This window comes from Ictalurus furcatus, chromosome 5 (assembly GCF_023375685.1).
Source record: "Ictalurus furcatus strain D&B chromosome 5, Billie_1.0, whole genome shotgun sequence".
In the NCBI taxonomy this organism is placed as follows: domain Eukaryota; kingdom Metazoa; phylum Chordata; class Actinopteri; order Siluriformes; family Ictaluridae; genus Ictalurus; species Ictalurus furcatus.
Genome location: NC_071259.1, coordinates 13,066,024 through 13,092,988, shown reverse-complemented (window position 1 = coordinate 13,092,988; position 26,965 = coordinate 13,066,024). Strand labels below are relative to the sequence as shown.

The window sequence follows — 26,965 nt, the reverse complement described above, 5'->3', positions numbered from 1 at the left end:
GGTTGAGGTGGTCATGAAAGATTTAGTTGATAAATGCCTGGAACACGAATGGGGCATTAGCTAGCCCATATGGCATGACCAGATATTCGTAGTGCCCCCTAGTGGTGAGGAAAGCAGTTTTACATTCATCTCCTTCCTTAATTCTGATTAAATTGTAGCTACTTCTCAAGTCCAGTATTGTAGAGATCTTTGCATAATGCAACTCTTCCAATACAGAGAACACCAGAGAAAGGGGATATGGATACTTAATTGTTACAGCATTAAGTGTTAGATAGTCAATGTAGAGACTCAGATCACCATCTTTTGTATCAAAGAAAAATCCTGCAGCAGCGAATCTAGAGATGGGCGAATGAAACCATAAGCTAGAGCTTCTTCAGTATACTCTTCTATCGCTTGTGTCCCCGGGAGTGATAAAGGACAAATCTTACTTTTAGGTGGTGAGGCATTGGGCAGTAGTTCAATGGCACAGTCCCAGAATCTAAGGTGACAGTTGGGTAGCCTTCTCCTTGCTCCTTCCTAGCCTCAATCATGTCACTGTAGTCATTGGGGATGTGAGGCTGGGATTGCTGCACTTGGCTTTCAATTCACATGGTTAAACATTGAAGTCAGATGCCGTCATTAAAACAGTGGGCATGGCAGAATGGAGACCAATTAAGTAGTTCCCCCTGTCTCCAAGATGTCTGTGGGTCATGCATTGATAACTATGGATAGCCTAGAATTATGGGGCTAAGTGGTGATGAAATAATATAAAATGTTAGTTCTTCAACATAAAACAGTCCAATCTGAAATTTCATGGCAACAGTTTGCAAGGTTATCTGTCCTTTTCCTATGGGTCCATTTTCAACAGCAGTAATATGTAATGGTGGTGTAATGGATAGTTTGGATTGTTGAGATTATTATTGAAGTTCTTTGACGAGTTCATGGTGGATGTGATTAATGGCAGATCCAGAATCAATTAATTCTGTAACACAGTAAGGATCATCATTATACAGCTTTATTGGAAGAGTGAGACTTTGATTTGTGAGGTTAAGGAAAGATGTCACACTCATTTTTAATACTTTCAAAGTTCCAGTGCTGGTTTTATTTGGGCAGAGAATGCAGCAATGACCAGGTTGGCCACAACAGAAACAGAGACATTCCAGTAAACGTCACAGATGCTCTTCCATACTTCACTTGACTCTCTAGACACAGAAGGCTGAGATTTAGATGCAAAGGTAACTGACAGAGAATGACTAGAATGTGGGTTGTGTCGTAACATTATCAACCTTGATAGCAAGAGTGATAAATTGGGACAGAGTGAGTGCCTCGTCCTTAGAGGCTAGTTCAACTCCTAACACTAAATTCAGTCCCTCAACGTGTTCAGAGCATTATCATTCCAGCCACTTTGAGTGGCTAATGTATGGAAACATACAGCAAAATCCACTGCTGACTGATCATCTTGCCATTAATGTAGTAGTTGCACAGAAATGTCTCTTCCTTCAGCAGCACATTCAGACACCTCTTTGATTGGTTGGGCAAAATATGAGTAGGAACTTTGAACTTGATTGTCGTTGTCCCAAACTGCAGTGGCCCATTCTAACACCTTACCCATTAGTAGCAACATGACAAACACATTTTGTATGTTCTTGTTTAATTGCGACAGGCTGATATGAGAAATAGATGGCACATTGCTGTAGAAATCCCTTGCACTTGTCGGCAGATCCATCAAATTTTTCAGGTAAGGCCATTTTTAGTTCCGAATGGGATGGTGGAAGAGACTGAATGTAGTGTGTAAGATGATCATTAGCTGCTCACAGCTTCATTAACTGACCTTGCAATCCTGAAAGCTCTTCATTCTGGTATGCTATGGTTGCATGAAGTTGAGCAACATCCACTGGATTCTGGTCAGGCGAAGTATTCAGTAATGAACTTGAAACAGGAGGAGGAGTAGAATCCATATGTGGGTGTTTATTGTATAAAACAACAGTACCAGGCAGATAATCCAACAGTGAGCAAAAGGCATAATTACAGTCAAGGCAAAGGTCATAAACATGAATGCATCAAACAACTCCAAAACATTAATCCAAACTTATAAATCCAAAAGACAGGCAGGGAAGGGATACATGAGGCAAACAGTAACATGAAACACACTTCATAAGGCAGGCTAGATCCAACAATACTTTCCAATGAATCTGCAGAGCTTATATACACATGAGATAATGAGTAAACTAGCCACAGGTGTGTGCAAGATGGCGGGGACAAGGATTCTGGGAGATGTAGTTTGTGAAATATTAGTATTCGGGGGATGGCTCCCTCTGGTGGCTAGTTGACTGATCTGTGAGTTGAGATATTACAGCCTGGTTGCGTCTAGTCCAGCTGAACCCCAATATGAATGCAGTTTCATAGATTTGGGGAATTAGTAACTATGCGGGCAAATACATTTTCACACAGGCCCAGTTGGTATTGGATATTTTATTATATATATATATATATATATATATATATATATATATATATATATATATATATATATATATGTGTGTGTGTGTGTGTGTGTACTGCAGTTTTCAAACAGGGCCACAGATTCTCAATGGGATTGAGATCAGGGCTTTGACTGAGCCACTGTAGGCCATTTACCTTGTTGTTCTTGAGCCACTCCAATGTTGCTTAGGCCTTGTGCTTGGGATCATTTTCCTGCTCAAAGGTGAATTTCCCTCCAAGCTTCAGTGTTTTAGCAGACTGAAGCAGGTTCTCTTGCAGTATTTCCCTATATTTTGCTCCATCCATTCTTCCATCAAGTCTAACAAGATGCTCAGTTCCTGCAGATGAGAAGCATCCCCACAGCTGCCACCACCATATTTCACTGTAGGGATGGTGTGTCCCGGGAAGTTGTAGAGTTTGTGCCACATGTATTGCTTTGTGTTTTGGCCAAAAAGTTCATTCTTGGGCTCATCTGACCACAAAATCTTTTCTTACATCACAGATGGGTCATGCTCATGCTTTCACATGGTACTTTTTGAGTAATGACTTCTTTCTTGCCACCCTCCCATACAAGCCAGTGCTCTCGATATGGTTGACACCATTACTCCATTCCCAGTCACTGAACTCTATCTCCTTCAAAGTGATTGTTGGTCTCTGTGCGGCTTCTCTCACAAGTCCCCTTCTTGTTTGAGCACTAAGTTTTGAGGGGTGTCCTTTTCTTGACAGTGTCTTAGTGGTGTAATTCCACTTCCTGATTATTGATCAACTGTGCTCAGTCAGATATCCAAACACTTGTACCCTTTTATTTTGTACCTTTTCCCTAATCTATGCATTTGTTTTACTTTTTTTTTTTTTTCTTCAAATTTCTGTAAAATGCTCTTTGGTCTTCCTTCAGATTACAACCTGATCAATGAGCCTTCAACAATGGGGTTTTATCCATAAAACATGACAAAACTTTAACGTTTAACAGTTGGATGCCAATGGAAAGGTAGTTGTGTCCTTGTTAGGGAAAATTCTTTCATTGGTGTAAACTGGGAGTCTGCACAGCAGAGGTTGAATACTTATACAAGCAAGATATTTTAGTTTTTAATTTTTCTTAAATGTTTTCCAACAGAAATCTAATGTTACCTTACAATAATTGATTTTGAGTGTGTGTGTGTGTGTGTGTGTGTGTGTGTGTGTGAGTGAGCAGTGCAGTGCATAAAATAATATGGGCCAAGAGCTTTGGGTAATGTTCATGACTGGTTTGAATATTTATATAACTGCTGATCTGCTGGGATTTTCAGGTCAGATCAGTGGAGAATGGCCAGACTGGTTTGAGCTGAAAGAAAGGCTACAGAAACTCAGATAAAATCTCTGTACAACTGTGGTGAGCAGAAAAGTATCTCAGAATGCACAACTGGCTGGTGAAAGTGGTGTAATGGTGTGAAGAATATCTTCATGGCACACATTGGGCCTGTTAATACCAATCAATCATCACTTGAATGCCACAGCCTATTTGAGTGTTGTTTCTGAACATGTGCACATGTTCATGGTCACAATTTACCCATCTTCTAATGGCTACTTCCAGCATGATAATGCTCCATGTCACAAAGCAACAGTCATCTCAAATGGTTTTATGAACATGACAGTGGGTTCAATGTTCTTTTCTGGCTTTTCACAAGAACTGAATCCAATGGGAGTTTCACGGCATGAAATTGCACCTGAAAAATCTGCAGACATGACATGATGCAATCATGTCAACATGGACCAGAATCTCAAATGAATGCTTCCAACATCTTGTCAAATAAATTGCACAAAGAATTGACACTGTTTTGACAGCAAAGTGCAGCCTCACTGATATCACCAAATTGTTAGTTTCTTCTTTTGTGTTGCTTTTCCAGGTTTTTACCACAGCCTGTTTCAGTTGTTGTTTGTTTCAGGGGGTTTCTCACTTCAGTCTCCTCTTCAAGAGGTGAAATGCATGCTCAGTTGGGTTAAGGTCTGGTGATTGACTTGGCCAGTCTAAAACTTTCCACTCCCCCCCGATAAATTCCTTTGTTGAGTTGGCAGTGTGCTTTGGATCATTGTTTTGCTTCATGAAAGTTCCTCTTAATTAATTTGGATGCATTTCTCTGTAAATTGGCAAACAAAAGGTTCTTCATTCTGCTGCTACTATCATGAGTTACATGATCAATAAAGATTAGTGAGCCCATTCCAGAAGCAGACATGCATGTCCAAGCCATGACACAACCTCCACCATGTTTAACAGATGAGCTTGTATGTTTTGGATCATGAGCAGGTCCTTTCTTTCTCCACACTTTGGCCTTTCCAACACATTGGTAGATGTTAATAATTTTTTCAGAACTTTTGTTACAGATACATCTCTATATTTCTTTGCAAATTCCAATCTGGCTTTCCGATTCTTACTGCTTATGAGTGGTTTGCATCTTGTGATATGGCCTGGTTTGCATCTTGTGGTATGTGGTGGAGGTTGCTAGTGATGTAACTGACTGTTGTTTTGGGGTTTTCTTCACAGCTCTCACAATGTTTCTGTCATTAGCTGTTGTTGTTTTACTTGGCCAACCCATTCACTATTCAGTACTGCTCATTACACTGGTTGTTTCATTCTTTTTCAGAACAATCCAAATTGCTGTATTGTCTATGCTCAATGTTTTTCCAATGCTTCTGATTGAGTTCCCTCTTTTTGATATAAAACCCAAAATTTTACATGTGAAATCTATAAGTCTGCATTGAGCTTGACTGAGAGAGGCATTTTGTGGGAACCTACTGACGCCTATGTCTGTCTGCTTTGCTATATATGAGATAAATACAGAAATACACTCAGTCTGAAGCTGATTTTTGGTGTCCTGAGTTTTACTGCCACACACAACACAGATGACAGATCTTTAGCAAGGGTTTTTAAACTGGCTACAGTTAAATGACCAAGTCTAAGTTCAGATCTCAAGCCCACTGAAATGCTGTGGCGGGATCTTATGCCCTCAAACACCAATGAGCCGAAGCAATGTTGTAAAGAAGAATGAGCCAAAATTCCTCTAAAATGATATGAGGGACTGATAAAATCCTCCAGAAAATGTTTACTTCAAGTTATTGTTGTAAAGGTGGCTCTACATTTTAATGAATGATAGATGTGCTTATTTTTTCCCACCTGGTTTCTGAATGTTGAGTTACAATTTGGGAAAATTGTGTTTTTTGTTGTCACCTGAGGTTATTTGTTTGTAGAAGTTGGTGATGACCACACAATTATTATTTAGGTTCTGATAAATAACAATGAATGTATGTATGTTTGTGTATTTATGCTAATTCTAGCTAAACTACCATGCCAACATTGAAGAAGGTGCATGAAAAGCTTTACATTTACATTCCAATGGTGTCTCTTTGCTTAGTCATGATCCATTAAATAAATTCAGAGTAGTCAGTTGTGGCATCGATAAAGATCACAGAGAGAGAGTCCTCAGTCTGGCATAGATCAGCAGAGATTATGCTAAACGTCTAGTCATAGTGTCTCATTTGTTTCTCCAGAGATTTCAGATGAAGTGTTATGTATCTTATGATATTTTGTTTACAGTTTTCTGAGGAAATTGCACTGACGGTCCAACCATAGCCTCAGTTTAGTCAGCTTATCCAGAGATTGTGGCAAAGGCCTTCGTGACTCACTGTGCACAATTACTATCTTTGAAGGTCCAAATTGCTTCTTCTCTATGTTTTGCAACAGTAGAGACTTGGTGGAAATTAAGGCAGGATCATCCAGTATTAAGAGTCAAAATCACGACTCTCAGAGAGTTCATTCAGAAAATTTGAGTTTATGTAAAGAAAATTATCCATCCTAACCATTTTTGGTATTTTTTCTGGGTTAGACAAGAATGGTCATACTTTAGGGGTTATACTGCTGGCAAAGTTTCCACTCCTAAATAAATGTCTTCAATTTAGACATAAGAGAACGATGCTTAGTAATCTTCTTCTCATCCGAGGAAGCTTCATCACATATTAATAATGGGGGTGCTGAAAATTTTGATCAACAAAAAATCTACTACATTGAATATTAACCGGTTTCAGCTCCTTAGAAACACTTTGCTTGCAGAACTGATGAAAATGTATATGAACATGTGTTATTTGTATGTGTATATGAAATAATTTTAATTAATGGCATATTTTTTCCCCAGATCATGTAGAAGAAAACATTATGGAATCACTTTGTAATTTGCATTTCTAAAACAAATACCAGCACAAGTCTAAAAATGCTAATTAGTCTGCAGTTAAAAGAGAATGCTTACTGGCCTTAAAAGAGTGCTTTCAGACCTTAATGTTGGACTTTTTGTAAGGAAAAATGGCCCCAACAAGAGAGCTGTCAATTGAAACAATAGAAAGGATTATAAAACATCTTCCAGAAGGAAATCCAACATGGAGTGTGGCAAAAGATATTGGTTGTTCCCAGTCAGCTGTGTCTAAAATTTGGTGCAAGTAGAAACAAAATGGGAAAGTTATAAAAGGAAAACATACAGGTAGACCAAGGAAGATGGCAAACATCAGGATAGAAAAGTCAAAGCAATATGCCTTGAAAATAGAAAATGCACAACAAAAATGAAAAACAAATGGGTGGAAACAGGAGTCAATGTTTGTGACAGAACTGTAAGAAATCATCTGAATGAAATGTGTTCCCTTTCAAAGATAACCCCACGTTGTGTTAGCTCAATGCTGTGGGAAGTGCCGTCGCACGTGACCAGCATCTGAAGCTTGTGTAACATCATGCCTATTTATAGGCCTGTCGTGATCAGGTGACGTGGCAATTAAGTGCGTGACGTGATATATATATATACGGTACCTGTGAACCGCGCCATCAGCCTTACTATCTTCAGTGAGTATGCATGTTGGCCATTTGTGTGACGCACGCAAAAAGACACTTCATTTCCTCTCTATCTTTTCAAAAAAAAAAATGAAAGAAAAATCTATTTACTTTTCTGTCCCTTTAAAAAATAGAAGAAAAAAGAATGAGCGAGAGAGAATTCAGAAAGTGTGTTACGCCTTGCTCCCATTTCATCATGGGGGACGGACGGACACACTTTCTGTGTGAAGTGTTTAGGGATGGATCAGCCCTCGACGGTTCTGACTGCGTGCATTGTGAATGCCTTACAATTAAGCAGCTCCACTTGGGACTCGCTCTCTTCTCGGCTGAAGGGAGATGGGTTTCAGAACCCCGCGGATCTGGGCCAGCCCAGGTCCTGGGATCTTGTATGGATCTCATAAATCTCCCTCACACCGCAGAAAACTCCCCTTTTTTCCAGAAGTGCATAATGAGATATCACGTTTGTGGGGAAAACCATACACTAGCCATGTTTATAACCTCGCGACGTCTGATTATTCAGCCATCGTGGGGAGTGAACAGCATGGCTATTTAGCTACGCCGAAGGTGGAGGAGGCACTTGTGAGCCACCTCTCTCCATCAATGGCAGGTAATTTAGGGGAGCCAGCTTTGCCTTCCAAGCCATGTAAGGCCACCTCGGCATTGGTAGGCAAAGCCTATGCAGCAGTGGGTCTTGCTTGTGGGTCACTGAATACAATGGCAGTGTTTCAGGCCTTCCAAGCAGACCTGAAGAGTGAGCTTGACACTGGGGAGGGAATTGGGCCCAAGGCAGGGCAATCAGCGTCTATGTGGCTGCTGGTGTCAGGCGGCTGAGGCACATCTGCAGACCACACATACCTTCCTGGGACCTTTCTGTAGTACTGGAAAGTCTGTCGGGTGCCCCATTTGAGCCCTTAGAGTCAGCCTCTGAGAAGCTTCTGACTCTAAAGGTAGCTCTTCTGCTGTAAGGACAGCTCTCAAGTGAGTAGGATTTCTACAAGCTTTCTCTGTTGCCCCTTCCTACCTTGACTTTATGCCTGGATTAGCCAAGGCCTTCCTGTATCCTAGGCTGGATTATATTCCTAAAGTGCCTACATCAGCTGCCCAGCCCGTATTGTTGCAGGTTTTCTGCCCTCCTGTATTCTCATTCCGACAGCATTGAGCTAACACAACGTCTCGTTCCCTTCTCAGGGAACAGGGTTACATGCATAACCCAGACGATTTACATATAGAAAAGCTAAATGAAAACCAGCACTAACACCTAAACAGAAGGAAACAAGGTTACAGTGGACTAAAGAGAAGCAATCCTGGAGTGATGATTAGATGAAAGTGATAATCATTGATGAATTACAAATCTGTATTGTCCAAGGAGATCATGCTGGAAATTTGGTCTGGTGCCGTACTAATGAAACATATAAATATGACTGGCTGAAGAAAACAATCAAATTTCCCCACTCATTTATGATATGGGGTTGCATGTCAGGTAAAGGACCTCACCAGTCAATACACAGCTGTACATTGATATTTTTTACACTTTTCTCATTTCATTGATAGAAAATAATTTTCGTGATATTTTTCAGGATGATATTGCTTCTTGCCACAGAACAAAGAGTGTTAAAGTTTTTCTTCAGGAATGGCATATCAACTCAATAACATGGCCAGCAAACAGTCTGGATCTCAATCTGATTTAAAATTTATGGTGGAAATTTAAAAAAAATTGTCCATGACGAGGTTCCATCTGGCAAAGCTGATCTGTCAACCACTATTCAAGAAATTTGGAGCCAGATTGATGGAGAATATTGTTTTTCATTAGTGACAACGTAAATTCTCTGAGGCATGGACGTCATAAAAGCCCAAAGAAGGGCAACAAAGTATCAACTGTTTTTTTTGTTGATGATTCCATAATTTTTTCCTCTACTTAAAACTATTTAATTTAACTTGTTTGAGTTATGTTTCATGAAGCCAGAATGTTCATCTGTTAAACAAAAATTGTTTTGTGTCATATCTGTAATTTTTTATTTGCTACGAAGTAAAAAAGCCAGGTGAGCATCTTCTAAGTGTGATGATTCTATCATTTTTGCCACGGGTTGTAGTCCAGTACAATGTGAAGAGCTAGAAGAAAATTATTTTCCAGTTCAGGATTGATCCTTATGAATTGTAATTGCAATCTTCATATGTAAAGATACCTTATAAAAAGTAGTGAAGTATGAGAATAAAGCACCTTGTAGAGAAGAAATATCATGATTAGTACTTGTTAAAGTATGATGCATGACAGCTATATGGAAGTTATTACACTGCACTCTCTCTATTCTTGCACCAAAGGGAAATTTTTAAAGGAGTCCATCCAGGCCTTTAATATATGAATATAAATGAACTGATTATTCTAGCACAAGTGTCTGATGTATTAGTTGTAATTTGTCAGATAAAGTATACTCAAGGTTGCAGTTGGAATAAACTGTGAACTAAGTTTAGCAGTATAGCTTAATTTTAATCTATATTTACTATTGTAGTGTGTCAGTGAGTATATAATATTTTAAAGAAAATCCAGGCTGCTTCATCGATGTAATGTGTTATGCTTCTTGAGTCACTGCCATTGGGGCATGCGTGCCATGTAACAAATAGCAAATAATTTGACATAAAACATGCATATTGATTTTATTTGTGAGTAACAACCTACAGATTTATAGCCGCATTAGGTCTGGTTTACACTTGAGGCATGCAGGCAGCAGCAGTGGCAAAGTGAGCAGCATTGTTCACATACTTGCATACATAAATTATGTACATCTGGATGATTGAAGGGAAAATCCACTAGATGTCACATCAGAACCAAAACATCCCTGATCATTTCTTGCAGAGCAAAGGTAAAAAAAAAAAAAAAAAACCCAAAAAACAATGACAAGCTCTGTCTCAAAGACTTTCTGCTCTCATGAACTGTGTCTCAAATTGAAAACTCTGACCTTAAATGTAAAAGTATTTACTAATCTAGAAGATCCAAAAGACTGGTAGAAAGTCAGGCCTTTCAGTAGATTTGAAGGCTACATGAAAGATTTTTAAAATAAGACAACTGCAAGAAAAATTAATAACAATAATTGTTAGTAACACAGTAGCACATAAAATAACAATTAGGACTGCAACTAATGATTATTTTCATAATCAATTAATCAGCCGATTATTTTTTCAATTAATTGGACAGGGAAAACCCAAATTTCAATACGATTTTTTGATTTATTTAAGATAAAATCCACAATTATATATATATATATATATATATATATATATATATATATATATATATATATATATATATATATATATATATATATATATGTATGTATGAAGAGAGAGAGAGAGAGAGATTTATTGATAAATGGTGCAAACAAACAAACAAAAAATCTGTTGCCTGTACCATGAAGCCAGTTTAGATGCTAGTGAGACAGGTTTCAGTTTAATTTGTGCCAACCCTGGGTTTTAGGTACCATGAAAGCGATTTGGCTTTTACGGTTTTTCTCACCATAGTAATAATAATAATAATAATAATAATAATAATAATAATAATAATAAACTTTATTTTATAAAGCGCCTTTAAAAGCAGCTTCTCAAAGCGCTTTACACAAAATAAGCAGTACACAGAAAAATAAAACATATAAAAGTTAATAAGAACAACAACCATGTTAATAATTAATAATAATAATAATAATAATAATAATAATAATAAAATAATAATAAAATAATAATAATAAAAAAAGACATCAGCAGTCAAATGCAATTTTAAAAAAGTGTGTCTTGAGTAGAGCTTTAAAAATGCCAAAAGTCTGAGCTTCCCTGAGTTCAGGAGGAAGAGAGTTCCAAAGTGAAGGAGCATAGACAGAAAATGCCCTGTCACCCATAGATTTTAGGCGGGTTTGTGGAACAGCTAACAAATTGTACTGTGAGGAGCGTAGTATGTGATTTGGGGTGTAAGGGATTAATAAACCAGATAAGGAATGCGAAGCCAAGCCATGTAGTGCCTTGTATGTCAACATGGTGATCTTAAAATCGACAAGGAACCTGACCGAGAGCCAGTGTAAGGACTCCAAAACAGGAGTAATATGTTCACATTTCCTGGTTCCCGTCAGGATCCTGGCGGCAGAGTTTTGAACATATTGCAATTTGTTAATTGTGGATTTAGAGACTCCAGCTAAAATGGCGTTGCAGTAATCCAGCCGAGTGACAACAAATGAGTTTATCAGCTTTCAGCCACAGAGAAGTTTAGTATTGGGTGAGGTCTAGCTATATTTCTGAGCTGAAAAAAGGATGCCTTCACAGTGCTCTAAACAAAAAAATCAGGTGTGAGGCTGGTAACAAAAATTACTCCAAGGTTCCTCATTTTTCTCTGGGTCTCTAGAACAGAGCCATCAACAAACAGAGACAGGGAACCTATAAGCATGACTTCAGTTTTCCCGCTGTTCAGGCACAGAAAGTTATTGTTCATCCATGTTTTTATCTCAGAAATACAATCAGAAAGAAAACAAACATCAAGGATTTCACCAGATTTTGAGTGAATGTAGATTTGGGTATCGTCAGCATAAAGGTGATAATGGAGGCCAAGCGATCGCAGCAAATGCCCAAGTGGAGATAGATAAATATTTAAGAGTAGAGGGCCTAAAACTGAACCGTGAGGAACACCAGTGAGCACAGAGCTAGTGTCAGACCTGTAGCCACCCATAGAAATAAACTGGGAATGGTCAGTAAAATAGGATTTAAACCAGTTTAAAACTGTCCCAGCTCTAAGATCAAGAAGAATAAGAATGGACGCAGCTCCAGAATCAGAGGCCATCAACAAGCCATTGGTAACTTTGACCAATGCCGTTTCGGTGCTGTGAAGTTTACGAAAACCTGACTGAAAGGGTTCAAAGAGGTTATTAATTGTAAGATGCTTACATAGTTGAGAGCAACAACACGCTCAAGTATTTTTGCCAAAAACGGAAGATTTGAAATGGGACGAAAATTGTTAAAATCATCCACGGAAACATTTTCTTTCTTTGGTACAGGTGTAACAGCAGCAGTCTTTAGTACTGCTGGAACAACCCCAGTCTCCAGTGATTCATTTATAATGCTGAGGATAGTAGGGCACCAAACATCCAAGCATGATTTAAATAGGTTCGTGGGAATTGGATCCACCAAGGTATCCATTTCATGCTGGATACCTCTCTTGTGAGAGCCTTGGAATCAAGCAGTGAGAAATGAGTGAAAGAAACACCAGTGAACCCAGATGGACGAAGGAGTGAAGTAGCAGATTCAGGTGTTACAAGAATTTCTTTGTGAACATTATCGATCTTAGAATTAAAAAACTGAAGAAAAGAATCGCATAGCTGCTGAGAAACAGGCAAAGTGGTAAAAGCATTAATTTGAAGCAATCTGTTTATGGTTTGTCTGGGATTATTTTGATTATTTACAATAACCTGAGAGAAGTAAGAGGATCTTCCAGTCTCCATTAGTGCTCGATAATCACCCAGAAGATCCTTCCACACTTGATAGTAGACATTCAGTCCAGTAAGGCGCCATTTGCACTCCATTTTCCGACAAGCAGCCTTTCTAGAGCGCAGATTGTCATTATACCATGGAGCAGAGCGGGCGAATGTGACCTTATGTGACCTTAGAGGAGCAAAAGAGTCAAGATTAGCAGCAAGAACAGAATTTAACTGCAGAACTTTCTCCTCCAGTGATGAGGGATGCTGATCACTTAAGGTGGAAACAGCAGAATTGGAGAAAGCTGTCTGATCAATAGACTTCCACTTCTGGAAGGTTACTGTTCGGATGGTAGGCTCACCTGGATGATACAGTTCCAGATTAAAAAGACAGCTGAATGATCAGACAGTGCAATGTCAACAGAGGAAAACTGCGATACAAACGAGCCGTTTGCAATCACGAGATCACGAGAATATGGCCCTTGTTATGAGTCGGGTCAGTTACAAACTGTGTGAAGCTAAAACAATCAATTAGCGACAGAAAATCCTTAGCTGCCACAGAGTCACTCCAGTCCACATGAATGTTAAAATCTCCCACAATTAGAATTCTGTCAAACTTCATTCTCAACATTGACAGGAAGTCAGCGAACTCTGACATAAAAGCTGCATGTGTCAGCATTAGGTGGTTTATAGACTGTAGCGATGATGGTAGATTCCGCTCCTATAGCGGAAATACTCAAGACCAGGCATTCACTTACACTCCATGGCTAACCTGCTCCAGGACAGGTTATGTTCTGGATTCAAGATCTCCGATTGAAATTTGAGCAATCAGCTATGAGCAAAGACACATCTAGGTGATGTAACTAATTGTCATTGTCTGTTGCAATGGCTTCAATGTTCTTCCAAATCCTGTGGACATCTCTGCACAAATTATTAGATGAGCACTTCGCAGAGAAAGAGTTTTTAGGGCTAGACAAAATCCCCTTGCCTTTCCTGATACTTACTGTATGAAAGATACCAATTTTCCACAGAAGGAATCATGTATCTTTGCGAATTTCTTGAGCCGCACATAAGGAATGTGACATGTTGAAGCCATGCCCTTACTGTACCACAAATGGTATGTATTGCGTTGTGTTTGTTTGCAAGTGGTACATACTTGTATGTGGTCGGTGATGCAGAGTACCTAGGGAAAAACACGGTTTGTCGAACAATTTGCAAGGTGGTCCTCGCAATGCAGGGGTACATAAATAGCTTTACTGTGTTCCCTGGACATTTATCGACAATGTCCATAAAAGAGGGTTTTTCTAAAATTTCCAGAAAGATATATTGAGAGGGTGATATCACATGAACAAATTTAACCTTTTACATTCACTTTTTTTCCCCAAAAAGAAGATTGAACTTAGAGCAATTAAATGTATTATACAATACAGTACATGTTAAGAATGATTTTTTTTTTTAAACTTTAATTTTTTTTTTAATCTTAAGATAGGATTCCCCAGCTTCTCCTTGATGAAATTGACCCTATCACACTTGACCTCCCAGCTAGTACAACTGTCAAAGATGCAATCACCATACAATATTTTACTTAATAAAAGCACATTGAAACTTTAGATAGATCTGTTATATGGCTAGAGAGGGAGAGAGAGCAAGAGAAAGTTGTATTAATAAATATTCATAGTGTTCATACTAAAGTGTTACTTGGTTAAATAAGTTCACATACTGAAATCTGTTTCTCCAGCTGTTTGATCTCCAATTTAATTTTTTAGATTTGAAGCCTCCTCAGCTCACAGTCCAGCTCCTTTTAGTGTACAGTCTAGTTCTAGGTTCCTTTTGTAAAGGGCCCTGACTGAGTCTGTTTCCACCTGAACAAACAATCATTACAAGTTTTCGGGAGGTTAATCAAATCACAGAAATTGGTATGTGTTCAACAAACACAGGACTGACTAATCTATGTCAAGGGTTTAAAGAATTACCTTGTTTACATTCCTTCTTAAGTAGGATACCTATGAACTGAGGGAGAGGCCTCAGTTTCTGGGGCAGGTTGAGAAAAATCCTATAATAAAAAGTGATAGAAGTGTAAGGGCTAGTCACTCCTTTTCATGCCACACATTCAAAAGCCCAGTGCATTCACCTCAGCAACTGTCTCAGAACACACAGACAGAGTATCTTCATCATTTGCTTCACCATAATAAATAAAAGTAGGCTAATGGAGCATAACTGTTCATGGTGTCCTGTCTGCTGCATACTGACCTCTGTGTGGGAGACTGTATGCATGTGTGCTGGCTTCAACAGAGGCACTGTATTTCCCTGTACTGCAGAAAATAGTCAGCCATATATAAAACCTGAAAAAAATATTAAGGTATTGCACACACACCCAGGGTCAGTTACTTAGAGAATCCTGCACCAGGGTCAGATTGTACAGCACCTGTAATCCCATCCATACTTGACGGCCCTTATTGCTACTCAGAGCCAGCTCCTCTGCAACAGTGTATTCTGAAGGAGGTGGCCCTCGCCCAGTTTTCTGAATTTCACACTTTTTTCTAATTGCTGCTGTGTGCATGTGATAAAATGTTCACACAAAAACAATAAAAAGGGAATTATATTTTGTTTTGATCTGCTGCCAAGAATGTAGGGTTAGGTTTATACACTATATATATATATATATATATATATATATATATATATATATATATATATATATATATATATATATATATAGTATGAAAGAGGAGATTATTTAAGACTATATTCTTGAAAAAAGATTTGGGTAAAAACAAAGGGATGGATTGAAAAAGGTAGAGGAATTTTGGAAGAATGTTCATTTTTACAGTGTTTATTCTACCAAGAGGGGATAATGGTAGAGCTACCCACTTTGAAAGACTGACTTCATGTATGAAATTAAGGGTGTAAAATTCGCCGCCATTAATGCAGAATAGGAATGGGTGACATTAACTCCGAAATATTTGAATTTTGAATCCTCCAAATGAAAAGGTATTTCAGTCTGTTTTATCTTTTGGCCAGATTGGTTTACGGGTAAGCATTCACTCTTTTGTAGGTTAGTTTATACCCTGAAAATTTCCCAAAGTCATAATACGCGTATTATCTCTGGAATAGATGCAATTGGATCTGTAACATAAAGTAGTAAGTCGTCAGCATACAGGGCTAGTTTAAGTTCAATTCCTTTGCGAATTATACCCTGAAATACAGGAAGAGTTCTAAGCGTTATCGAGAGAGGCTCAATCACTATGGCAAAAAGTAAGGGAGACCGAGGACATCCCTGGTGCTTACCCCATGACAAAGTAAAATAGTCAGATTTAGCATCGTTGGTATATATGGAAGCTTGCGGTTCCACATATAATAAGCGGATCCATGATATCAGTCCATCCCCAAAGCCGAACCTCTTTAGCACTATAAAAAGATATTCCCATTCTATCCTATCAAATGCCTTTTCTGCATCCAAAGAGATGACCACTTCAGAGGAGTCACTGTTTTGTTTTGAATACAAAATACTAAGTAGAGTACGAATATTAGAAAAGGAATGCCGTCCTTTTATAAATCCGGTTTGCTCATCTGAAACAATGCTATTAAGAATCCCTTCTAAACGAGAGGCCAAAAGTTTGGCTAAAATCTTGACATCAACATTGAGGAGGCTAATAGGTCTATATGAATTACATAATGTTGGGTCCTTCCCATCTTTGAGCAATAGAGTTATAGATGCTTGTCTCAATGTTTGTGGCAACGTACCTAGTTCTAAGGATTCCTTGAATACAGCCAGATGTAATGGGGCCAATGCAACATGAAATTTCTTATAAAATTTGGAAGGAAACCCGTCTGGGCCAGATGATTTCTTAGATTGATTGAGTTGATGATCTCATGTAAGGTGATGGGGCTGTCAAGTTCAGATGCCAATAAAGGGTCAACTCTGGGAAAATCAATATTTCTAAGAAAATGGTCCATGTTACCTGAATTGTCAGGATCCCCAGCTGTGTATAAAGAGGAGTAAAAACTTTTAAAAGTTGAATTAATTTCTACAGGATCCAAGGTTAATGCACCACTGGACTGTATAATCTGAGTAATAGAGCGCGAGGCCGCCCGGCTACGCAATTGGTGAGCCAACAACCGACCGACCTTATCTCCATATTCATAATAATTGTCATGCGTATGTAACAATAGCCTCTCCGCCTCACCTGTCGATAACAAATCAAACTCCGCCTGCAAATTAAGCCTTTGTTTATGCAGCTCAGGGGTCGGGTTGAGAGCATATTGGTCGTCAATAGCTCGAATATTATCAGATAACTCTTTTTTCTTATTCTTGCATTGCTTATTGGCATGAGCAGAATAAGAGATTATCTGTCCCCTTAAGAAGGCCTTTAGAGTTTCCCAATGTAAGAGTAAGAGATTGAATCAGTTTGATTAGTAAGAAGAAAATCATCTGTCGAAGTAGAAATATACTTGCAAAATGCTAAATCGGATAAAAGCAGAGAATTAAGCCTCCATGGGGGTGAAAGGCGCTATGTGAAGGCAGAGGAATGTCAAGACTTAGAGGAGCATGGTCTGAAATAACAATTGGTGGATATTCAGAGTTTACAACCCGAGAAATTAGAGAATTATTAATAAAAAAGTAATCAATGCGAGAAAAAGATTTATGTACGTGATAAAAAAAGAATATTTTCTCACTGTGGGGTTAAAATACCTCCACAGATCAATGTAACCATTCTGAACCATAAACTCAGAGTATACCTTTGCCATTGCAGAGGAAACCTTTGCAACAGTGCTAGATTTGTCCAAAACTGGGTCAGTAACACAGTTTAAATCTCCCCCAAAAATCAATAGATGTGTGTTCAAAGCAGGAATCTTTGACAACAAATTCTGAGCGAAAGGAGCATTATCAAAATTCGGGGCATATACATTCACCAAGACTACTGGCATTTGTGAAATTTTCCCTTCCACAAGCACATATCTACCATTTACATCAGAAATAACGTTATCAAAGGAAAAGGGCACAGTCTTACTTATCAGGATAGAAACTCCCCCAGACCTGGAATCAAATTTGGAGTGGAACATATGCGATGTCCAGCGAGCTTGAAGTCTGCGTTGATCCCTGAGACAGAGATAAGTTTCCTGAAGAAATGCAACCTCAGGTTTTTGTAGTTTATATGTGTCAAAATCTTGGATCTCAGAACTTTTCTATCCATTTAAAAAAAGAGAAGAAAAAAAAGGAATGAGCAAGAGAGAAAAATATGAGTGAGAGAATTCAGGAAGTGTGTTACGGCTTGCTCCCGTTTCATCACGGGGAGTAGTGCACACTTTCTGTGTGAAGTGTCTAGGGGTTGGAGCATGTGATGGCAGCCCTCGATAGGACTGACTGCGCATTGCAATGCCTACATTAGGCAGCTCCGCTCGCAACTCGCTCTCTTCTGAGAAGTCGAAGCGAGTTGGGTTTCAGAGGCTCGCGGGTCTGGGATGGCCGCTGCCGAGGCAGCTAACTGTCTCAGGTCTGGGGGATCTCTTATGGATCCGGAAGAGGAGCCGGAGACGAACGCTGCTCTATCTCTTCCTCTGTCTTCCAGGTTGGGCTCTCCGCTGGATTTTGGAGCTCGCGTCGCGACTCCTCCTTCTGCTATGGAAAGCCAAAAGAGAAAAAAAGAAAAAAACACACACACACAAATAATAGTAATAATTATTCTCTGACTCCACGGAGCCAGAATAGTGTACTAAAAACTGAGAGCAGCATATAAAGAGCTGCTTGAAGTGATTATTAAGGCTGGATGAGCTTTTTTCTCCCCAATGAAAACAAATTCCTCACACTACAGAAAACTCCCCTTTCTTCAAGAAGTGCATGACAAAATTACAGGCTTCTGGGGGAAAACCATTCATAAGCCGTATTTATAACCCCATGATGTTGGATTATTTGACCATTGTGGGGAATGAACAGCATGGCTATTTAGCTATGCTGAAGGTGGAGGAGGCACTTGCAAACTACCTCTCTCCATCGACGGCAGGTAATTTAGGGGGGCTGGCTTTGCCATCCAAGCCACCGTTTAAGGCCACTGGGGCATTGGTGGGCAAGGCCTATGCAATAGTAGTCTTGCTTGTGGGTCACTGCACACAATGATAGTGTTTCAGGCCTACCAACAGACCTGCTGAGTGAGCTTGACATTAGGCGGCATTCAGCCAGTTCCTTCCCTGTTGTGTCGAGTTCACCTGGCATCCACGAGCGGAGCCCGGGCCAGCACTAGTGTGAGGGAGACACAGAAGGCAAGTATGGCAGCCCGGCAGCCCCTGCAGACAGCCAGGGGAACCGGGCAGCCACGGTTGCGGCAAGCAGACAAAGAAGAGCGGTCCTGAGGGGCCGTGGAGGGATGTATCAGGGGACATGAGGTTGCTAGGGCAGGTAGCCCCCAGTGCTACTGTAGGGCCTCCCCTAGCCAAGGCGGTCCCCAAGTTTTTAGTGTTCTCTGGTCAGCGAGCTGTCACAGGGCATTGAAAATCTGATGCTATCCCTCCAATACAATGTGGAATAGTTAACGTCACTAAAATACCATCGGACAGCGTGAAAACTACTGCCAAATGTGTCTCCATGGGTTTTGTCTACCGTAGAAAAGGGTTACCAGGTCCAGTTTATAGCTCAACATCCCCAATTCAAAGGTGTGCTCACCACAGTCAGACCACATCACAGCACAGACCAGAGCCCGACTTTAGCGCAGGAAGTAAGTTCCCTTTTGGACAAAGGGGCCATAGAACATGTACCCCGTTCCCTGAGGGAGGGAGGTTTTTACAGCCGTTGGTTCTTGGTCCGCAAAAAAGATGGGAGTATGCAGCCAATTTTAGATCTGCGTCATCTGAACCGTACTCTTTGGACATACAGGTTCAAGATGCTGATGCTCAAACTTATCGTTCCACAGATTCAGTCCGAGGACTGGTTTGTGACGATAGACCTGAAAGATGCATATTTCCAAATAGGAATATCGCCCAGTCACAGGAAGTTCCTGAGGTTTGCGTTTGGAGACAACACATACCAATTTCGGGTTCTTCCCTTCGGGCTAGCTTTATCCCCTCGCACCTTCACAAAGTGCATGGATGCCGCTCTGGCTCCCTTGCAACTCCAGGGCATCCGTGCACTATAGTACCTGGACGCCTGGTTAATTCTAGCACGATCCAGGGAACAGGCGGTTCAACATCAAGATGTTGTTCTCACCCACATGAGGAGCTTGGGGCTCAGGTTGAACCTCAAGAAAAGTAAGCTTTCTCCAGTGCAGAGGACAACTTTTCTAGGTGTTATATGGGATTCTACTACGATGAGGGCGTTTCTATCCCCAACACGCATAGGATCGATCCTATCAACTTTGAGCAAGATAAAGCTAGGTCTGGGCATTCCCTCCAGTCTATACGAGAGACTGTTGGGCCTTATGGCAGCAGCAGCCAACGTCATACCATTGGGCCTATTGCACATGAGACCGTTTCAGTGGTGGCTGAAAAGTTGGGGGTTTCATTCGAGGATGAAACCTCTGAGATTAATCAGTGTCACGCGGTGATGCCTACATGCTCTGAGTATTTGCAGGTGCCCGCAGTTTCTAGCCTCGGGTCACAATCTAGGGGCATCTCCTTACCGCAAGACGATAATGACACACATCCCTCACGGGCTGGGGTGCAGTCTTAAATGGCTGTCCAGCTCACGGTCTTTGGAGAGGCCCTCATCTGGAGTGGCATATAAATTGCCTAGAGATGCGAGCCGTATTCCTAGCACTGAAATTCTTTCTTCCTCAGTTGAGAGGTCACCATGTGCTAGCTAGTTGTGTCAGACAACACAGTGGTGGTCTCATAAATCAACCACCAGGGAGGGTTACGTTCACGCCCCCTGTTCAGGCAGGCGCAACTAATCCTTCTCTGGGCAGAGGGAAAGTTCTTGTCAGTGAGTGCAATGCACATTCCGGGCAGCCGGAATGTAAGGGCAGACATCCTGTCGAGGCAGGGGCGGAGGCCCAGGGGTTGGAGGCTCCATCCACAAGTGGTGGAGTCCATATGGCGGAAGTTCGGAAAAGCAGAAGTGGATGTGTTCGCCTCCAAGGAGACAACACACTGCCCGCTGTGGTTCGCCCTCACTCCTCCCGCACCAGTGGTGCACATGTGGCCAAGGTCACATCTGTACACTTTTCCCCCGATTTCTCTGCTCCCACAAGTTCTAGTGAGACTTCGCCAAGACAGTCTACATCTACTGCTAGTAGCACCTTATTGGCCAGCTCGAATATGGTTTTCAGAGATAATATCCCTGCTAGATGGCACTCCTTGGGAGATTCCCATCTGCAGGGATCCACTGTAGACCAAGTAAACTGCACAATAGCTACAGTCCTGGAGTACATACAAGAACATTTCTCAGCGGGGTGGGCTCCTTCTACAATCAGGGTTTACGTGGCCGCCATTTCGGCCAGCCACACCCCTGTTGATGGAGCCTCTGTAGGGCAACATCCTCTAACTTCGAGGTTTATGCATGGTGTCAGGCGGCTGAGGCCCATCTGCAGGCCACGCATATCTTCCTGGGACCTTTCTGTGGTCCTCGAACCCATTTGAGCCCTTAGAGTGGATCTACTGTCTCAAACCGAAGGCTGATTTATCACCCTCGGCCAGAACTATGGAAACTGTGGGTCTGGCCCCTGAGGGGCACCAGCTCATAGATTCTGGTCTCACAACTGAGGTTGTAGAGACCATGTTAATTGCTTTAGCACCATCCACAAGGAAATTGTATGTACTCACGTGGCGGCTTTTTGTCTCGTGGTGTGAGGAACATCAGCTAGACTTCAATTCAATCAAATTTTATTTGTATAGTGCTTTTTACAGTGGACATTTTCTCAAAGCAGCTTTACAGAAACATATAAACACGGTATACATATTTTAAATGGGCGAATTTATCCCAATTGAGCAAACCGGTAGCGACGGTGGCAAGGAAAAATTCCCTAAGATGTTAAGAGGAAGAAACCTTGAGAGGAACCAGACTCAGAAGGGAACCCATCCATATCTGGGTAACAACAGGTAGTGTGAAAAAGTTCATTATGGATTTATATGAAGTCTGTTTGGCCTTAGAAGCAACTGTATTCCCAGCAATCAGGATTTTGAGTAGCTGAGAGCTCTATCCAGAGGTAGGGCATCCGAAACAGATCTGGCAGGTCCGGTGAGCCGAAAGGATCAGGATCTCTAGTATCTCCATAAAATCGTGTGTGGCTTGACAGAAGGAGAGTGGGAGAGAAGAGATTGTTAGGACTATGCTTAGCATATCAGAAAGTCTACTCATGGTAGGCTTGAGTAAACAAATACATTTTAAGCCTAGACTTAAACACTGAGACTGTGTCTGAGTCCCAAACACTAAATGGAAGGCTGTTCCATAACTGTGGGGCTCTATAAGAGAAAGTTCTTCCCCCCACTATAGCCTTCGCTATTTGAGGTACCGTCTGTGTAGGCGTGGTGGATCATAGAAAACCAAAAAGTCGCTTAGATACTGTGGCACGAGACAGTTTACTGTTTTATAAGTTAATAATAGTATTTTATAATTAATGCGAGATTTCACTGGGAGCCAATGCAGTGTTGATAAGATTGGGGTGATGTGGTCGTATCTTCTGGTTCTAGTTAAGATTCTAGCAGCTGCATTCTGGACTAACTGGAGTTTGTTTATGCTCCTACTGGAACATCCAGAAAGTAAGGCATTACAATAATCTAGTCTAGAGGTGATGAAAGCATGAACTAATATTTCTGCATCATGTAGTGACAATATATTTCTTATCTTAGCAATATTTCTGAGATGAAATAAGGCTATCCTAGTAATATTATCTACATGATCAGGCAAATGATAGACTGGAGGCAATAAGACCATCCAGATTTACTATGAGATCAGAAAGCTTACTTCTAGCTACAGGTGGTCCTAGTAGAAGTACTTCTATAGATAGTGTCTTATCAGAATTAAGTAATAGGAAGTTAATAAGCATCCAACATCTAATGTCCTTTACACATTCCTCAACTTTACCAAGCTGCTGTCTGTCCTCTGGCTTCGCTGAAACATACAGCTGTTTATCATCAGCATAACAGTGGAAGCTAATTCCATGTTTACGAATAATTTGACCTAGAGGTAGCATATGTAAAGTAAAAAGCATTAGTCCTAAAACAGAACCTTGTGGAACACCAAATTTAACCTCAGTATGCGTGGAGAAATCGCCATTTACATCTACAAACTAATAGCGATCGGTCAAATAAGACCTGAGCCAGGACAAGGCCGTTCCCTTAATGCCAACACAGTTTTCTAGTCTATCAAGTAGAATAGTATGATCTATAGTATCAAAAGCTGTGCTAAGGTCAAGTAACACAAGCAAGGAGAAACAGCCCTGATCAGAGGCGAGTAGTAGGTTGTTTACTACTTTAACTAGCACTGTCTCTGTGCTATGATGAGGCCTAAATCTGACTGATACATTTCATGAATGTTGTTCCTATGTAGGTACGAGCATAGCTGCTGTGCTACAACCTTTTCTAATATCTTGGAGATAGGGTTAGGGTTAAGGTTAATATCTAATAAAAAAAATGGTTTCAAAGAAAAAAAGGGACATAGGGATTATATTACAAGTGTATAAAAATACATATTAACCTGTTTGGTTATTGTATCACACTATATTGTGTTCTCCAATTCAAGTTAAATTATTTTATGCCTCTCCCCCTCAGTTATATAGGCTGAGAGAGAGAGAGTACAGAGTAGTTACATTTAGCAGCATGTCATAACAACAAGCTTCATGCTTGTTACATTACTGCTTTTAATCTGTCTATGAATGACAATAAACTCATTTCTGAACACAGATCTGTGGTTAAAACGTCACCCTTATTAACTACATGGCCAATGGGCTCTCTCCCTACCACAGTATATAAGTGGTTGTTTATACCTCCCAGAATGTGTCATGGTCGAAAACCCGCCCCTTCCTTTCGTTACTATGGACTACAGAGGTATGTGTTTTTAGCTTTGTTGCTTAGCTGTTCAATGCTAGCGTTGTCCATTTACCATGCGATTTACTTGTTTAGTGTGTCGTTGGGCTACCGAGACTGTGTGCAGGTGTGATGTGCTGCTCACAATCAGTGCGGTGTGCCATCAAGGCTCCCAACTGTGTAGCATAGTAGTTTAACGTAGCTCCGGTCGGAGCGCCAGCTGTTATCGTCACAACTATTAAAGACGCTATCATGATTTTCGTATGTGCCATCGTGAGTATCATGTCATCGGATCATGGTAGGTAAATCATTTAGTTATATTACTCGAGCTAAACTATCTTGCATGCTTTCCAAATTGAGGTTGTAACACCTGTTTGTTCTTAGGGTCCTCGATTTTGCATGCGTTAAGGCGGGCTGAGTGAGATGTGGTCATTTCGGTATAGCGCCTCCCCCTCACTCGGAGCCACGTTGCTGTTTGCTTTGGGGCTGCTTTGGGGCTGCTTTGGGGCGGCTTCATTCTGTTTGGTTTTGCTGCTTGATGTTTTGATTTGTTTTTATTGTTTTATGTTGTTCTGTTTTGTTTTGTTATTTTGTTTTGTGTTGGTTACTGTCACGGAGATCAGCTTTCTTTACAAAACAGTCTTTATCAGTTATGCTGAGACTGCTATGTGGTAGTAGTGGTTTTGGTCAGCTTTGGTAAACTTGCTACCTGCAATCAGTTTGAGTGTGGGGTTATCTGTGTTTTTGTGACCATAAGTCTGTTTTCGTTTTGTTTTATTTTTTTGCTTGTCTGCTTTGAGCATATTGTAATTGACTTTGTGTCTTTGTTTTACTCCTTGTAGGAGCTGAGTGCTTCCTGAGGCTGGGGGGAGTTCTGTGCTGCACCTTAGGCTTTACTTAATTAAGGGTCGTTATTATTGCTGTGTTTATTTGCAGTGAATTTTGGTGGATATGATTCTGATTAGTGGGGTGCTTTTCCCGTTTTGTATAGCTGGTGCTGTCGTACTAGCCTGCCCTTCATACCGGAAGCCTCAGTCCTCCTATGATTATTGTTAACTTCCTCTTGTGACTGTTTTATTTGACCAATGCCTGACTGTGTTGGATGTTGCTTCTTTTAAAATAATTCTTGGCCAGTCTTTTTTAACTTTAAAATAAAATGTATTCTTGTATGGAAACCCATGCCTCTTGCCTGTTCTAAGTGGAACGTACTTGCGTGTCTTTATTTGGGTTATTTTCCCCGTTTTCTCGGGGTGGTGTAGTTGGTACAAAACGAAACAAATGAGACGCATAGCTACACGTGGTGTAGTTGTTGCGAAAAACGAGCCACATTGCTACACGTGCGTAGTTGTAGAGCAAAACGAGCTACATTGCTACACGTGGCGTAGTTGGCAGGATTTATGAGGAACGAGCCACATTGCTACATAGGTAACAAAATTTAACTATCTAAATTTACTTTAAATGCAATGGTGGAGAATTCAACAAATTAATCTAAACAGCTAATTTTCCCTATAAGGAATTAAATGTCAATTCAATTTTATTTGTATGGCGCTTTTTACAATAGACATTGTCTCAAAGCAGCTTTACAGAAATATCAACACGGTATACAGATATTAAAGGTGTGAATTTATCCCAACTGAGCAAGCCACTGAGTGGCGACGGTGGCAAGGAAAAACTCCCTAAGATGTTAAGAGGAAGAAACCTTGAGAGGAACCAGACTCAGAAGGGAACCCATCCATATCTGGGTAACAACAGATAGTGTGAAAAAGTTCATTATGGATTTATATGAAGTCTGTTTGGCCTTAGAAGCAGCCGTAGTCCCAGCAAGCTGGAATTGGAGTAGATGAGAGCTCCATCCAGAGGTAGGACATCCGAAAGGGATCAGGCAGGTCTGGAGAGCAGAAAGGATCAGGATCTCTAGTATCTCCATAAAATTGTGTGTGGCTCGGCAGAAGGAGAGAGGGAGAGAAAAGAGTATTAGGACTGTACTTAGCATAATAGAAAGTCTAGTCAGAGTAGGTTTGAGTAAACAAATATGTTTTAAGCCTAGACTTAAACACTGAGACTGTGTCTGAGTCCCGAACACTAATTGGAAGACTGTTCCATAACTGTGGGGCTCTATAAGAAAAAGCTCTTCCCCCTGCTGTAGCCTTTGCTATTCGAGGTACCGTCAGATAGCCTGCATCTTTTGATCTAAGTAGGCGTGGCGGATCATAGAAAACCAAAAGGTCGCTTAGATACTGTGGTGCGAGACCATTTAGTGCTTTATAAGTTAATAATAGTATTTTATAATCAATGCGAGATTTCAGTGGGAGCCAATGCAGTGTTGATAGGGTGATGTGGTCGTATCTTCTGGTTCTAGTTAGGACTCTAGCAGATGTCACTCATTATGGGTCTCCACTAATAGGTAATATTTGATGCATCCCACCACATCACCAACATGGAAGCAAAATGGCCAGGGCCTGTACATGATGGCAGAATATTCTGGGAGTTGTTGCTGTGCCATCCATTTGAACAGGGTATGTTTTGCCTTACACAATAGTTTTTTTTTGTTTGTTTTGTTTTTTTAATTCTACATGGTTTTAACCACGTGTGTATATATATAAAAAATATACTGCCCCTGTCATTACAGGGAACTTCAGTGGTTACTTTCTGGGGGACAGAGGTTACCCCTGTCTGCCCTATATGATGACACCCTACCCTGAACCTGATCCTGGACCACAGGTACGATTTAACATGGTCCACAGTAGAACATGGTTCAAGGTGGAGATGACAGTTGGTATCCTGATGGACAGGTTTCAGGGCCAACATTGGCTCAGGGTCAGTCCAGAAAGGGCATGCGACATAACAGTGGCTTGTATTCTACTTCACAACATTGCCACAATAAGAGGTAAGTGCCCCCCCATACTCTTTATGAAGATGGTCAAGAGGAAGCCCCAGTTAAACCAGTGGACCAAAGAGATGGCGAGATGGTACGAGATGTGATCTGCCAAAATCACTTCTATTTAAATGACTAATGCACAAAGTGAACACTCAAGTGTGGTTCATTGTTTCTTTATTTCCTGTAATTGAAAAAGATATTTGAATTCATTACTTTACCATTCAACAATAATTGACAAAATAATAATCATTACTAGGCAAATACTTTGCCCACTTTAACCAGTGTTCCAGCAATTTAATTTCAAGCCTGGCCTTTATGTTCAGCTTTTTTCCCTCCATTTGAAGTTATAGAAGATCCCTCTCCATGTCACTTTTTCTAATTTGCCTT

At 40.5% G+C, this 26,965-nt stretch overlaps 1 pseudogene; it reads left to right on the top strand.

The window, feature by feature from the left end:
• Positions 1–13,652: 13,652 nt before the first annotated feature.
• LOC128607728 (putative nuclease HARBI1) lies at positions 13,653–26,839 on the top strand (annotated as a pseudogene).
• The last annotated feature ends 126 nt before the right edge of the window (positions 26,840–26,965 follow it).